The 14063-nt window shown below is 49.9% G+C and overlaps 1 protein-coding gene across 2 annotated transcripts in view; it reads left to right on the top strand.

The window, feature by feature from the left end:
* The window catches only part of nfatc1 (nuclear factor of activated T cells 1), a 280623-nt gene that overhangs the window by 244868 nt on the left and 21692 nt on the right, over positions 1-14063 (top strand). The window lies entirely within an intron of this gene.

Genomic DNA, 14063 nt, shown 5'->3' with positions numbered 1-14063 from the left:
TCCTGGCATTGCCACCTGGATGCCAGCCTGGCACAGCCCAGCTGGCACCATTAGGCTAGCAGGGGCACTGCCTGGGTGTCAGGCTGGCATTGTGCCTGCCATCGGGATCAGGCCTGGGGATTCCCTGCACCCCTCATCTTTTAAAATGTTTACTGTATCAAACAGGCTAAAAACACTATTGACTAAACACTATTTTTGAAGGTAATTTATACTTTAAACTACAAAATGGAGCTTTTAACATAACTGGAAATTCCCACTGTCAGGTATACATTAACTTCCCTTTAAGTAGACATTAGATTTTCCCCAATTCCATAAAATTGATTCTTAGAAACATTGCCTAGAAACATTTAACACCAGAATGGTCTTTTACAGTGCAAGTTTTCCTTAATACTTCTCCCTTTAAATAAAGCTAGGCAAATCTTCCAGTCTTATTTTAACTCCTCACAAATTCTGTCTTCCCAATACGAGTGAGCCCCCACTTGCATTCCTGCGTGATGGCAAACAGAAACATTTGCTCTCTAACTGCGCTCTCTCGCTCCTAAACCCTGGAGGATTGCCCATGTCTGAGAGTTTTCGAGATATCTTAGAAGTTCTTTCCCTCTCAAACCCATCTCCATGGCAATGTGAATAACTTGGGCCTTGTATCCAGGTAGAAATGCGAATCAGCTATACTTGAGACCGCAACTCCTTTTTATCTTGGAAGTAAATGGAGAGTTAAACATGCAACCGTTCACAACACTTCTCACCAGTCTTTGGAGACTCAAAGTCTAACCACTGTCAGCATGCAGGTTGCTGTCACTGTTTTGAAGGGTAAGCACCTTGCACCTTATTTCTAGTAAAGCAATATGGGCCTCCTTAACCTCCTCCTTCACCCACACGGCCAACCCCACAACCCCCTCAAACAACCCCTCTTCACTGCCCTACCCCACCGATCCCATTAAGTTCAACGATGAGTGCAATCCCGGCACATATGTGAGGATCGCACCCCAAGGAATCTACAAGCTGTTGTGTGATTTGCTTTTCCCGGACTGTCTTCTTAAAGCAAAGGAACAGAGCGCCTATTTCAAATCTAACAAAACATTGACAGGCACCCGTTCTGCCTCTTAACATCCACAGCATCCTCTGAGTTCCATTTGGCAGTGTTTAATTTTGAATTCAACCAACCCATAATGCCCACAGGACTTCAATTTAAAGCTGGAGAAAACTTTAATTGCACTATTCCCTTTGCAACCTCCACTGCATTAATTGGCCTCTTTCCAGAGCTGAGAGAGAGAGAGCCAGGAACTCTTGGGTTCTTGCTGAGCCGTATTGAGTAAAAAAACCATTGGTCTAGCAGCTCGGCCCTTTCATTCTGGCTATACAATATTTGTTACAGTCGCTATTTTGAACAAAAAAAAAATAAAGTGGATGAACAAGTGTTTTCAATTGATTACACATGTAGTATAGCTGGACTGGCAATTCTACAGCCATGAACTTTTCAACATTCATAAATCACTTGTAATTTCAGACTTGCTTACTGTTGAAGAATTGCTGTTTAATTATTTCCTATTTTCCAAAATCTGCTATTCATTTGTAAAATGAAAAGCATTTTCTCGTCACTCAAGTCTTGGCTACCGAAGAAACGCTGATTTGCCATGCTCAGCTCACTTTGCTTAAATGCGATAAATATTATTTTTGTTTTAGTTCTGAATGCTGAGGCATTCACTTCACGTTAGCTTTTAAAAAAGAACCCCCTCGTCATCTTAAGCACAGCATGTTATTTATTTTTTTGCGATGGATCAAATCACCATCCCCTCAGCCATAAATTTCCAGGATAATCTGCTCTGGTTAAAATGACGATGAGTTTCAATTAAAGTGGATTGTTTTCTCAAATTGGCCAAGTGCTGTGTTTTGCTTCTGATCTTTGCAAATGACGATTGTTCAGTAAACAGTGCCGACGGTAAAATACCTAAATCTGAAGCGTGTGATTGCCACTCCTTGAATTCCTTTGAGTAACCTTATTACATGCAAGGAACCACACTTTTTCTACCGTGCTGTCTGTCTGTGATGTTCAGCATCCTAGTGATTAGCATAAAAAGCTTGCCAAAAGTCAGTTGAATCGTTCTGAAGAATACATTATAATACTGGCTCATCACAGCAGACATGAATAATCACAGAGTAAGTGTGGTAGTCACCACTGTTGTATATATCACATACAAGATGTAATACGGTAAGGCTCCTGTACTACAGGTACGGGGGTCGATCCCTGCCTGCTGGCTCCGCCCAGTAGGCGGAGTATAAATGTGTGTGCTCACCGAGCTGCAGCCATTTCAGCAGCAGCTGCAGGAGGCAACACATCTCTGCGTAATAAAGCCTCGATTACTCTCTACTCTCGTCTCATCGTAATTGATAGTGCTTCAATTTATTAAGCAGAGATTTTACTACGATGGATCTCCGCATCAAGCCAGATCGCCTGCAGCTGCACCCTCAAGCAGACAACGCCAAGTCGGCCTTCGCCCGCTGGCCAGCTTGATTTGAAGCCGACATCGGATCTGCGACAGAACCACCCACAGAACAGAAACTCCAGATCCTGTATACACGGCTGAGCTCCGATATCTTTCCCCTCATTCAGGACGCGCCCACCTATGTTGAGCCCATGGTGCTTCTGAAAGAGAACTGCACCCAGCAGACTAACAAACTCTACACCAGGCACCTCCTGTCCATGCGGCATCAACTCCCCGGTGAGTCCTTGGAAGATTTCAGGCGTACTTTTGTTATGGGCATAGGGTCGGCGTATATCTGCCAGCACCTCTTAGAAGGGGCTACCCTCGACCTCGCGGCGACCAAGAAACTCACAACCTCACTAACAGTCGCCTCCCTTAATATACAAGGGTATGCCCCCAACCGCATGCCGCCCCCCCCTTCCTGGACATCGTGGATCCCACCAGTGAACAACGCATCATGGACTCCACCAGCGACCGCCCCCAGCCAACTCCAGGCATGCGCTGTGCGGCAGCCAGCCAACCCCGGAGGACCCAAGCGCTACTTCTGCGGACATACAAAGCACCCCCGGCAGCACTGCCCGGTGTGGAGCACACTCTGCAAGGCCTGCGGGAAGAAAGTATATTTTGCAGCGGTGTGCCAGGCCCGGCGATCGCTGCTGTAACCAGGCCCATTGTTCCTGCAACCCCCACGTGGGACCCGTGGGCGCCGCCATCTTCTCCCCCGCAGCCCACGTGCGGCCCGTGGACGCCACCATCTTCCTCGCCTCACAAATCGTGCACCCCGTGGGCGCCGCCATCTTTCTTGCCTCAGGACACGTGCGGCCCGTGGGCGCCACCGTCTTCCCCTCATCAGGCCTTGTGCGGCCCGTGGGCGCTGCCATCTTTAACGCCGACCGCCACGTGCGCCCCGTGGGCACCACCACCTTCCCCACCTCAGGACCCCTGCTCGTCAGGCACCTCATCAGGCCTGCAACCGCCGGCGAACAGCCAGGGGCCATCCAACACCAGCTACTGCTCGCCTCCATCTCGATCGACCAGTCCCCTTACAGAACTCCCCCTCCCCCACTGCCCTGAGGCCTTCAAACGATGCCTGGGGTTCTTCTCATACTACACGCATTGGGTCCCTAACTACGCGGTCAAGGCCCGCCCACTCATTCACTCCACCGCTTTCCCCCTATGGCCGAGGCTCACCAGGCCTTCAACCGTATCAAGGTCGACATCGCAAAGGCCACGATGCACGCGGTCTACAAGACGCCCTCCTTTCAAGTCGAGAGCGATGCATCAGACGTCGCTCTGGCCGCTACGCTCAACCAGGCAGGCAGGCCCGTGGCATTCTTTACACGCACCCTCCATGCTTCCGAAATTCGGCACTCCTACGTCGAGAAGGAGGCCCAAGCCATTGTAGAAGTTGTGCGGCATTGGAGGCATTACCTGGCCAGCAGGAGATTCACTCTCCTCACTGACCAACGGTCGGTTGCCTTCATGTTCAATAACACACAGTGTGGCAAGATCAAAATTGATAAAATCTTGAGGTGGAGGATCAAGCTCTCCACCTACAACTACGAGATTTTGTAGCGCCCCAGTAGGCTCAACGAGCCCCCAGATGCCCTATCCTGAGGTACATGTGCCAGCGCACAAGTGGACCGACTCCGGACCCTACACAACGCCCTCTGTCACCCAGGTGTCACCCGGTTCTTCCACTTCATAAAGGCCCACAATCTATCACCAGAGACTGCCAGGTCTGTGCGGAGTGCAAACCGCACTTCTACCAGCCAGACCGCGCTCATCTAGTGAAGGCCTCCCGCCACTTTGAACGTCTCAGCGGGATTTCAAAGGGCCCCTCCCCTCCACCGACCGAAACACGTACTTCCTTAACGTGGTCAATGAATACTCCAGATTCCCCTTCACCGTCCCATGCCCCGATATGACGTCTGCCACAGTCATCAAAGCCCTCAACACCATCTTAGCCCTGTTCGGTTTCCCCGCCTACATCCACAGCGACCGGGGATCCTCCTTTATGAGTGATGAGCTTCGTCAGTAACTGCTCAGCAAGGGCATTGCCTCGAGCAGGACGACCAGCTACGACCCCCGGGGAAGCGGGCAGGTGGAGCGGGAGAATGTGAGGGTCTGGAAGGCCATCCAGCTGGCCCTACGGTCCAAAAATCTCCTGGTCTCCCGCTGACAGGAGGTCCTCCCCGACGCCCTTCACTCCATCCGATCACTACTCTGCACTGCGACTAATGCAACCCCCCATGAACGTCTCCTTGCCTTCCCCAGGAAGTCCACCTCCGGGGTTTTGCTCCCAATGTGGCTGGCAGCTCCAGGACCCATTCTCCTCCGCGAGCACATGCGGCTCCACAAGGCGGACCCGTTGGTCGAGAGGGTACAGCTACTCCATGCAAACCCGCAGTACGCCTAGGTGGCGTACCCCGACAGCCGCCAATACACAGTCTCCCTCAGGGACCTGGCACGAGCTGGTTCCCCACACCCCTCTCTGCCGCGGTGCCACCCTATCTCCCCCCAGTGCACCTCGCTCCAGGACGAACCGTCCGCCCCTTGGTCCCACCCGGGGTTGAAGATGAGGTCTACACACTCCCAGAGTCACCAGCGACTGAGCCCATGCCTGCATCGCCACCGGGACTGCGGTTCTCACAACGGAGGCCCCCCCCCCCCCCCCCCCCCCCCCCCCCCCCCGGCTGGACTCATTTAACTGGGGGTGAATGTGGTAGTCACCACTGTTGTATATCACACATACGAGATGTAATACAGGTACAGGGGTAGATCCCTGTCTGTAAATATGTGGGCTCACCGAGCTGCAGCCATTTCGGCAGCAGCTGCAAGAGGCTACACATCTCTGCGTAATAAAGTCTCGATTACACTCTACTCTCGTCTCGTCGTAATTGATAGTGCTTCAGTAAGTAAACCTGGAGGAGTAGATTGAATCGTCTTATATATTTTTTAATTAACTTATGAGATATGGGCGTTGCTGGCTAGGCCAGCATTTATTGCCCATTCCTAGTTGCCTTTGAGAAGATGGTGGCGAGCTGAGTCTTTCAGCCGCTGCCGTCCCTGTGGCGTGGGTACAACCACAGTGCTGTTAGGGAGGAATTTTGACCTAGGGACGGTGAAGGAACAACGATATACTTCCAGGTCAGGATGCTGAGTGGCTTGGAGAGGACTTTCAAGGTGGTGGTGTTCCTGTGTGCCTGCTGCCCTTGTCCTTCTAGATGGTAGCAGTTGTGGGTTTGGAAGATGCTGCCTAAGGAGCCTTTGAGAATTCTTGCAGTGCATCTTGCAGATGGTACTCACGGCTGCCACTGTGCATTGGTGGTGGAGGGAGTGAATATTTGTGTATGGGATGCCAATAAAGCGGGGCTGCTTTGTCCTGGATGGTGTCAAGCTTCTTGAGTGTTGTTGGAGCTGCACTCATCCAGCAAAGGGCAAGTATTCCATCACACTCCTGACTTGTGCTTGTAGATGGCAGACAGGCATTGGGGAGTCAGGAGGTGAGTTACTCACTGCAGGATTACCAGCCACTAAACAGCTCTTGTAGCCACAGTATTTATATGGCTAGTCCTGTTCAGTTTCTGGTCAATGATAACCCCCAGGATGTTGATAGTAGGTGATTCAGTGATGGTAATGCCATTGAATGTGAAGGGGCGATGATTAGATTCTCTCTTTTTTTTAATTCGTTCACAGGACGTGGGCATCGCAGGCTGTGCCAACATTTATTGCCCATCCCTAATTACCCTTCAGGGGGCAGTTAAGCGTCAACCACTTTGCTGTGGATCTGGAGTCATATGTAGGCCAGACCAAGTAAGGACGGCAGATTTCCTTCCCGAAAGGACATTAGTGAACCAAATGGGCTTTTACAACAATCGACAATGGTTTCATAACCATCGTTAGACTTTTAATTCCAGGTTTTTTTATTAAATTCAAATTTCACCATCTGCAGTGGGGGGGATTTGAACCCGGGTCCCCAGAGCATTACTCGAGGTCTCTGCTTTACTAGTCCAGTGACAATACCACTAGGCCACCGCCTCCCTTTGTTGGAGATGGCCTGGCACTTGTGTGGTGCAAATGACAAGCAGCCTCCTGCCAGCGAGAAACACACCTCAGGGAGGGCAGAGGATCTCGCCCACAGTCTTTGCTCTGTAATTCTGCACTCAGTCACAATCCAGGTCCCAGACGTGCAGAAGCAAGGTGCAAATGTACTCCAGGTCAAGTCACTTTTATCTGAAACCCTCAGGGTCGGTTGCATTTTGAATTTCAGATCTGTTCGGTTTACAGACAATGCATATGAACGTACATTACAATAGCCTAGGCCTAGGCTAGCGAGAGTCCAAAGTAAATAAAATGGTGAGAAAAGTAATATTCATCACTGAATAATACACTTGAAAAAGTTTATTTTTGAACTGTTCACCACAAAACCCGCCTGGTCAACAGTGCAGACAAATAACTAGACTTCCTGCGCGCGCTAAAGGTCAATGAGGTTCAAAAGGAGTGCGGTTTTTGGATGCGTTTGGTTTTTGGATTTGTGAATCGAGGATACTCGACCTGTACACCACTTCAACAGGTCGACCTAGTTTTTAGGCATTGGCTGATTGATTCTCAGAGGAATTAGGTATTTGGTACAAATTTATTTCACTCGTGAAAAGTCGAGGAGCTAAAAAACGATGATGCAAAAAGCAAACCGCATTCGAAAAAAAAACATTTTAGTTTTAACAGCCTTGTTGACTAATGCAGCGAAGCATGACCTCATGTGTTGTACTGCTGTGCTAATTAGAAAGCATCACTTGTTTGTTTGTTCATTTCCTTCAGCAGCTAATCTGAAGCGAGCGTTTAGCGCTGGGCGTGGGTGGGGCAGGATGGTGGTTCCCGAAGCTTATCAATTTCTTTAACGTCTGGGAGAATCATGAAAGTTGACATGCATTGTCGTCATTCTGAGTCGATTATGGGCGGGATTCTCAGCTCCCTGCCGCTGATACCGGGGGCGGGATTCTCTGAGCCACCGCGCCGCAATTGCGCTCGGCACGGGAGCGGACAATGGCCCGAGATCGGGTCCGACGCCGCTCTCCCCGGAGAATCGGCACCAATCGGGAGCGCAGGGTCGATGCACTGCCGGTCGGGGGCCATTGAAAGAGGCCCCCTGCAGAGATTCTCCAAGTGCAGCTGGCCAAGTTCCCACCGCCGCGGTTCTCTCATGGTTCCACCCAGTGGGCACTTGGCGTAGCGGCTGCGGACTCAGATCGTTCCCCGGGGGCTGCCTCCAGGACGCCCAGGCTATTAATCGGAGGCCACCGATCCGTGGGTGCACGTGAACTGGGGGGGGGGGGGGGGGAGGGCTATCTTTTTTGCTGTCGCTCTGCAGTGTGGGTCAGCCATGTCGGGCAGGGCGCCGCCGTGCGCATGTGCAGTCCCCCGTCCGGAGGTGCAGGGCCCCATATCGGCAGCCGGAGCTGCAAGGAGCACTCTGGGGCTCCGCTGGATCTGGCACCATGAGGGCTTGGAGGGCAGCACCTACTCCCGGTGACTGTCAAGTTCATGGCTACCCTCAACTTCTATGTGTCTGGCTCACTCCAGGGTGCAAGTGGGGACATGTGCGGTTTTCACGAACAGTGCAGGTCCATCCAAATGTCGCGGATGTCATGTATCAGCTTTAACCTGGTCTAGGCTCACCAGGATACCCGGGCCGCTGGATTTGCTGCCATCGTTGGCATGCCCTCCATCCAGGAGATTATTGATGGCATCCATGTCGTCTTCGGAGCACGGCTCGACACGGGGTGACCGTCATTAACAGGAAGGGGTTCCACTCCCTGAACGTGCAGTTAGTATGCGATCATCAGCTGCACGTCTGTGTACGATACCCAGGCAGCAAGCACTACGCATTCATCCTGGCGCAATCGGAGGTTCCCTGCACCTTTTGAGACGCTCCCTCGGATGACAGGTTGACCAATCGGTGACAAGGCTGAACCACTGTGGTCATCGCTAATGTCACCTATGTGGAGGCCCCAGGCTGAAGCAGCGAGGCATTATAACGATGCTGACTCAGAAACCTGGAGCATCATCGAGCAGTGCATCGCGCTCATAAAGGTGCATATCCGCTACCTGGACCACACTGCTGGGGCTCTCCAAATCAGTCCCCGAAGGGTCGTGTGCATCGTGGTGGCCTGTTCCATCCTGCACAGCATCACACCACAGTGGGGCATCATGCTGGAGAAGGGGGAAGAAGGGGAAGAACGGCGGACCTCATCAGATGGGGAGGAGCAAGACGGTGTCCAGGATGAGCCAGGCGACAATCCGGAGCTGGCTTGACAGGACGCCAGGATGAGCCAGGCTAAGATCCGGAGCTGGCTCGACAGGACGCCAGGATGAGCCAGGCGACGATCCGGAGCTGGCTCGACAGGACGCCAGGATGAGCCAGGCGACGATCCGGAGCTGGCTCGACAGGACGCCAGGATGAGCCAGGCGACGATCCGGAGCTGGCTCGACAGGACGCCAGGATGAGCCAGGCGACGATCCGGAGCTGGCTCGACAGGACGCCAGGATGAGCCAGGCGACGATCCGGAGCTGGCTCGACAGGACGCCAGGATGAGCCAGGCGACGATCCGGAGCTGGCTCAACAGGACGCAGAGTGAGTCCTTCAGGGCCTTTGAACCAGAGAAAACCTGATCAGCTTCTGATTCGTCAACTATGAGGCCAAAGGACCAGCAGCTTCATTGCAATCGCACCCCCGCCCCATACCCTCAGACCCCTCTGCCCCATAGCCCTCCCCCACCCCGCCTTTCCCAGGGGTGAATGGGGTGGCGTGAGTGTGATAGGGTGAGTGGAGTGGGGTGAGAGTATGGGGTGAGTGGAGTGCTTAAAAGCTGCTCCAGCTCGTCAGCTTCTCAAAACCCAGCGAATCGCACGCTTGAGAATCCGGACTCAACGGACGCACGTGCGCAGCGCGCTGGCCCATTTGCATGAACTGAATCCCCGGCGCTCCTAGTGGTAGCGTAAAAATATTCTGATTCTCCGCTGGTGAGAGCAGTTAATCTCTGAAATGTAGAATCCCACCTTTGCTTCAACATTTTGAGAGCGGCATTTGTGGCTCAGTGGTTAGCACAGCTGCCTCACGGCGCCGAGGACCCAGGTTCGAACCCGGCCCCGAGTCACTGTCCATGTGGAGTTTGCACATTCTCCCCGTGTTTGCGCGGGTCTCACCCCCACAATCCAAAATAGGCGGATTGGCCACGCTAAATGGCCCCTTCATTGGAAAAAAAAATTGGATACTCTAAATTTATTTTAAAAAACATTTTACAAAATAGGACTAAATTTGTGCCATTACATGGGAGTACAGTGCGGAATCCAGCCTTCGGACTCAAACCGTCCACAGTGTTTATTTTCCACAAGCCTCCTCCCATCTCTCTTCAGCTTAACGTACGAACATGAATTACTATTTCTTTCTCCTGTACATGTTTACGCTTTTTCGTTAGTGCCTCTCTGGTGTCCGGCTCAAAGTACACCTCATGGTAGCAGCTTCCACATTCTAACCACTCTGTGGTTAAGGAAGTTTGTCCTGAAATCCCTATTGGACATGTTAGTTAACTATCATAGACACCTAGTTTTTGACTCCTCCACAAGTCAGATCATCTCCTTTATGTCTACCCCATACCAAGCTCTTTATAATCTTAAAGACCTCTATTAGGTCAACCCTCAGGCTTCTCTTTTCCAGAGAAAAGAGTCGCCCCTTGCCCCAATCTTTCCTGAGAGGTATCACCTCTCGCTTCTGGTATCAGCCTTGTAAATATTTTCCTCCTCCAGTACTTCTATCTCCTTTTCTTGCTACATGAAGAGCAGAAGCGTTCCCATACCCCAAGTGTGTTCCTTGTATTTATAATTTCAATAACGGCACATTGTCAGCGGTTTATTTCTCCAACAACACACTGGTGGATCAATCCCACTTCTGTAAAAAAAAAGGTGATCCAAGTTGAATAAACAAACTGTGAGATGTCACATAAATGTGAAACACAGCATGTCATTAGGCCGACGGATTCTGCAGCTCAAGTTTGCTCAGAGGTTTATTTTTCTGCGGACCATCTGCCCTCTGTTTGTTATTTGAGACTTTTTTTTAACACCTAACTGTTTATTGAATGAGAAATTGAAAATAATTCCCTCAACAGCACATTGGCTTTGACAATGGAGGCTGGTAGCCCTGCACTGTGCGAGTGTAAAGCATCTGTTCGGAGGCTGGAGCCTGTGGTATGTAATATGAAAGGAATTTAAGAAGAATTGAACCCTTAACCCTTTGTCTCTTTAAATCACGTAAAACAACTTGCACAATCTCAGGAATCTATTTGATTGAGCTGTAAGAGATGAACAAATCCGAGTAAGGCTGCTAATCACAGAACAAGGGAGAACTTGGCAGTGAAGGGAGATTTACAAAAATCTGACAAGAAACAAACATACTTGAACCTAGTAGGTAGCACAGTGGTTAGCACTGTTGCTTCACAGCGCCAGGGTCCCAGGTTCGATTCCGCGGCTTGGGTCACTGTCTGTGCGGAGTCTGCACGTTCTCCCCGTGTCTGCGTGGGTTTCCTCCGGGTGCTCCGGTTTCCTCCCACAAGTCCCGAAAGACGTGCTGTCAGGTAATTTGGGCATTTTGAACTCTCCCTCTATGTACCCATACAGGCGCCATAGTGTAGCGACTGGGGGATCTTCACAGTAACATCATTGCAGTGTTAATGTAAACCTATTTGTGACAATAATAAAGATTATTAAATTAAATTAGAGTGCTATGCCCCCTAGTGTTACACTATGAAACTGGCGAGTTTTGTTTCAATAACCTTTTTAAAACTTTTGTTCGATTCCATGTGGTGCAGTTCTGGTTGTGAACTTGCCTTCTTGTTTGCTTTACTATGATTTCCCACACAGTGCGCACATTTATAGTTCAATCTTATTTGCCGCGGTGTGACTGACAAGTTGGTGAAAGCTGTAACTGCAGCCACCGCGTGCTTGGCTGGAATTTGCAAAACTCAAAGACATCCTAATTCAAAAAATGTGCTGCATTCTTCCAGAGTCGTACGATTCGGTCACTACACGGCCTAAAGTTTGAGTATCTTAAGACCAAGAACAGCGGAGCAGTCAGCCGCTGTTTTAAAGTTACACGCAGAATGCTGCTGCTCTCATCATTTCAAATGGGTGACACTTTTCAATGTGCAATGTAGCTCTGTTCTGTTAAATGGCAAGTGGACTATGGGGACTTCTTCGTTGTAGACTAGACATTTTGGCTGTTTTATCAAATGTTTGTTAGCGCTCTTCACCTACGACGCCACCAAAGTGGGTTTCCTCCGGATTCTCCGGTTTCCTCCCACAAGTCCCGAAAGATGTGTTGTTAGGTAATTTGGACATTTTGAACTCTCCCTCCATGTACCCATACAGGCACCATAGTGTAGCGACTGGGGGATCTTCACAGTAACTTGGGCAGGAGATACAGAAGTCTGAGAACACGCACGAACGGACTCAAAAACAGCTTCTTCCCCGCTGTTACCAGACTCCTAAATGACCCTCTCATGGACTGACCTCATTAACACTACACCCTGTATGCTTCATCCGATGCCAGTGCTTATGTAGTTACATTGTATACCATGTGTTGCCCTATTATGTATTTCTTTTTATTCCCTTTTCTTCCCATGTACTTAATGATCTGTTGAGCTGCCCACAGAAAAATACTTTTCACTCTACCTCGGTACACGTGACAATAAACAAATCCAATCCAATCCAAAGTACCTCTCAGACTTTTGAAGAAACTGTGCTCTAATGTGGCTGCGAAGCTTGATGCGCAAAGCAAGCATAAAACCCGCAGGGCTTAGTCATGTGATTATCGCTTGCACTGATTATAAGTGAGATTTGATTAAAATGGAGTTCATTACAAGCGGGTCTCCTTGTGTTGATGGGGCAGTTCTTCATTTATACTACTCAGGCTGATGAGAAACGGCATGTCCATTATGCAAAAAATACATGGAACGTCAGCGGCTTTTGGAGGAGGAACGTGCAAAAGTGCCATGCACTGTTTTCTGATACAATAGATGTAATCCTTTGATAAATAGTAAGAAAAGGTTCGCTGAGTGGCCAGTCCCTTTTGATTCAGTAACCTGTTTGGAGGGAGACGCCAACAGAAATACAAAGAGGGGGGCACCATTTCACTGGGTGCCAGCAATCTCTTCACTTTGAAGGTATCTGCAAAGTAGGAAGTATTTCCTTGAAGCCTCATTCTTAGTAGATCCACCCAGCAGGGCACAAGTCTGGGGTAATATGGTGAAGGAAGGGCTGCAATTCTTTGTGGGGGTGTGGTGAATCACAGTCCGTGTTATTCACACTGTTATTATATATGATGTACTGTGTCTGTGTAAGCTCAGTATACGAGCAGTTGCGCGGCTCTGCCCCTAGGGGGAGATGAGGAGTTTGTACTGGGCTCCACCGCTGGCTCCGCCCATGGCTCCTCCCACTAACCGGAAGTATAAAGCCTGGCAGTCTGAGCCTGCCTGCCAGTTCATCTTGTCGCAGGCAGGCTCCGTTGTAAGGTCATTAAAACCACTGTTCACTTCCAACTACGTGTCGTGTGAATTGATGGCCACATCAGGGGGTTTCGTTGGAAGCAGTTGCTTTTTGTTTAATTCCTGATTATCCTCAAGTCGCAAACCTTTCAGTAACCCGATCGTAATGGAGTGTCAAATACCATGAATTGGAAATTCAGTTCAGGAGCTGACGCAAGCGGACAGTATCAGCTCAGTGCCTGATATTTAATCCCATTGACTGCTGCGGTTGCCAACTCTCCGGGGTCTCTAATAATTAAAGAATGTTCTCCAGGATGCTGCAGTGAGAAACCCAAGATGCATGAGTACATGTGTGATTTTACTTTTCATTTCCTTTGAACATTTTCTTGCATTAGTACTAAAAAAAAATATTAGAGATGGGTTAGAATGGCAGTTTGACTGACAATTAAGCAGCAACCAGCCGGGTCACCAGCAGTCTCTTTCTCTTGCCAATCAGATTGGGAGGGTGATCTGTCGCAACAATTGACATGCTGAGCCACCCATGACGGGGACGTGGGAATGGTAGTTACAAGGCATGTAATGATTAAAATCTTTTTTATTATTACCTGCTACGGTTGCGGCTAAAAGGTAAAAGCCGCCTGGCCAATCGGCCTGTCCGCCAGCTGTAAAAGCAGACGGGCCACGTGGTCAGTTGGCACTTTAATGGGTAAACTGCTTGCTCGATTTTCGGCAGGTGCCCTTCCAACTCTGGAGCTCACCCGCCGACTGGAATATCGTGCGAGTGTGCGATGAAGTTGGGAAGCCCGTCCAAGGCCTTTTCTCAAAATTTCACATTCTGGGTGGGGCGGCGCACACCCGGACAGTGTAAAATTCTGGCCAAGATCTTTTCATTCCTATTTACCGGCTAAATCGACCCTGCGGACCATAATATTTTAGTAGCAAGTGAACAAAGAAGCCTTGTAGCTAGTTGCTACATCTATGACATTATGGAAGTGTTCTGAAGCAATTAGATTTGCCTGTTTAAAAAAATTCATAATGCAAG

The sequence above is a fragment of the Scyliorhinus canicula genome, chromosome 10, assembly GCF_902713615.1.
Source record: "Scyliorhinus canicula chromosome 10, sScyCan1.1, whole genome shotgun sequence".
In the NCBI taxonomy this organism is placed as follows: domain Eukaryota; kingdom Metazoa; phylum Chordata; class Chondrichthyes; order Carcharhiniformes; family Scyliorhinidae; genus Scyliorhinus; species Scyliorhinus canicula.
This window is presented reverse-complemented; position numbering and strand designations above follow the sequence as displayed.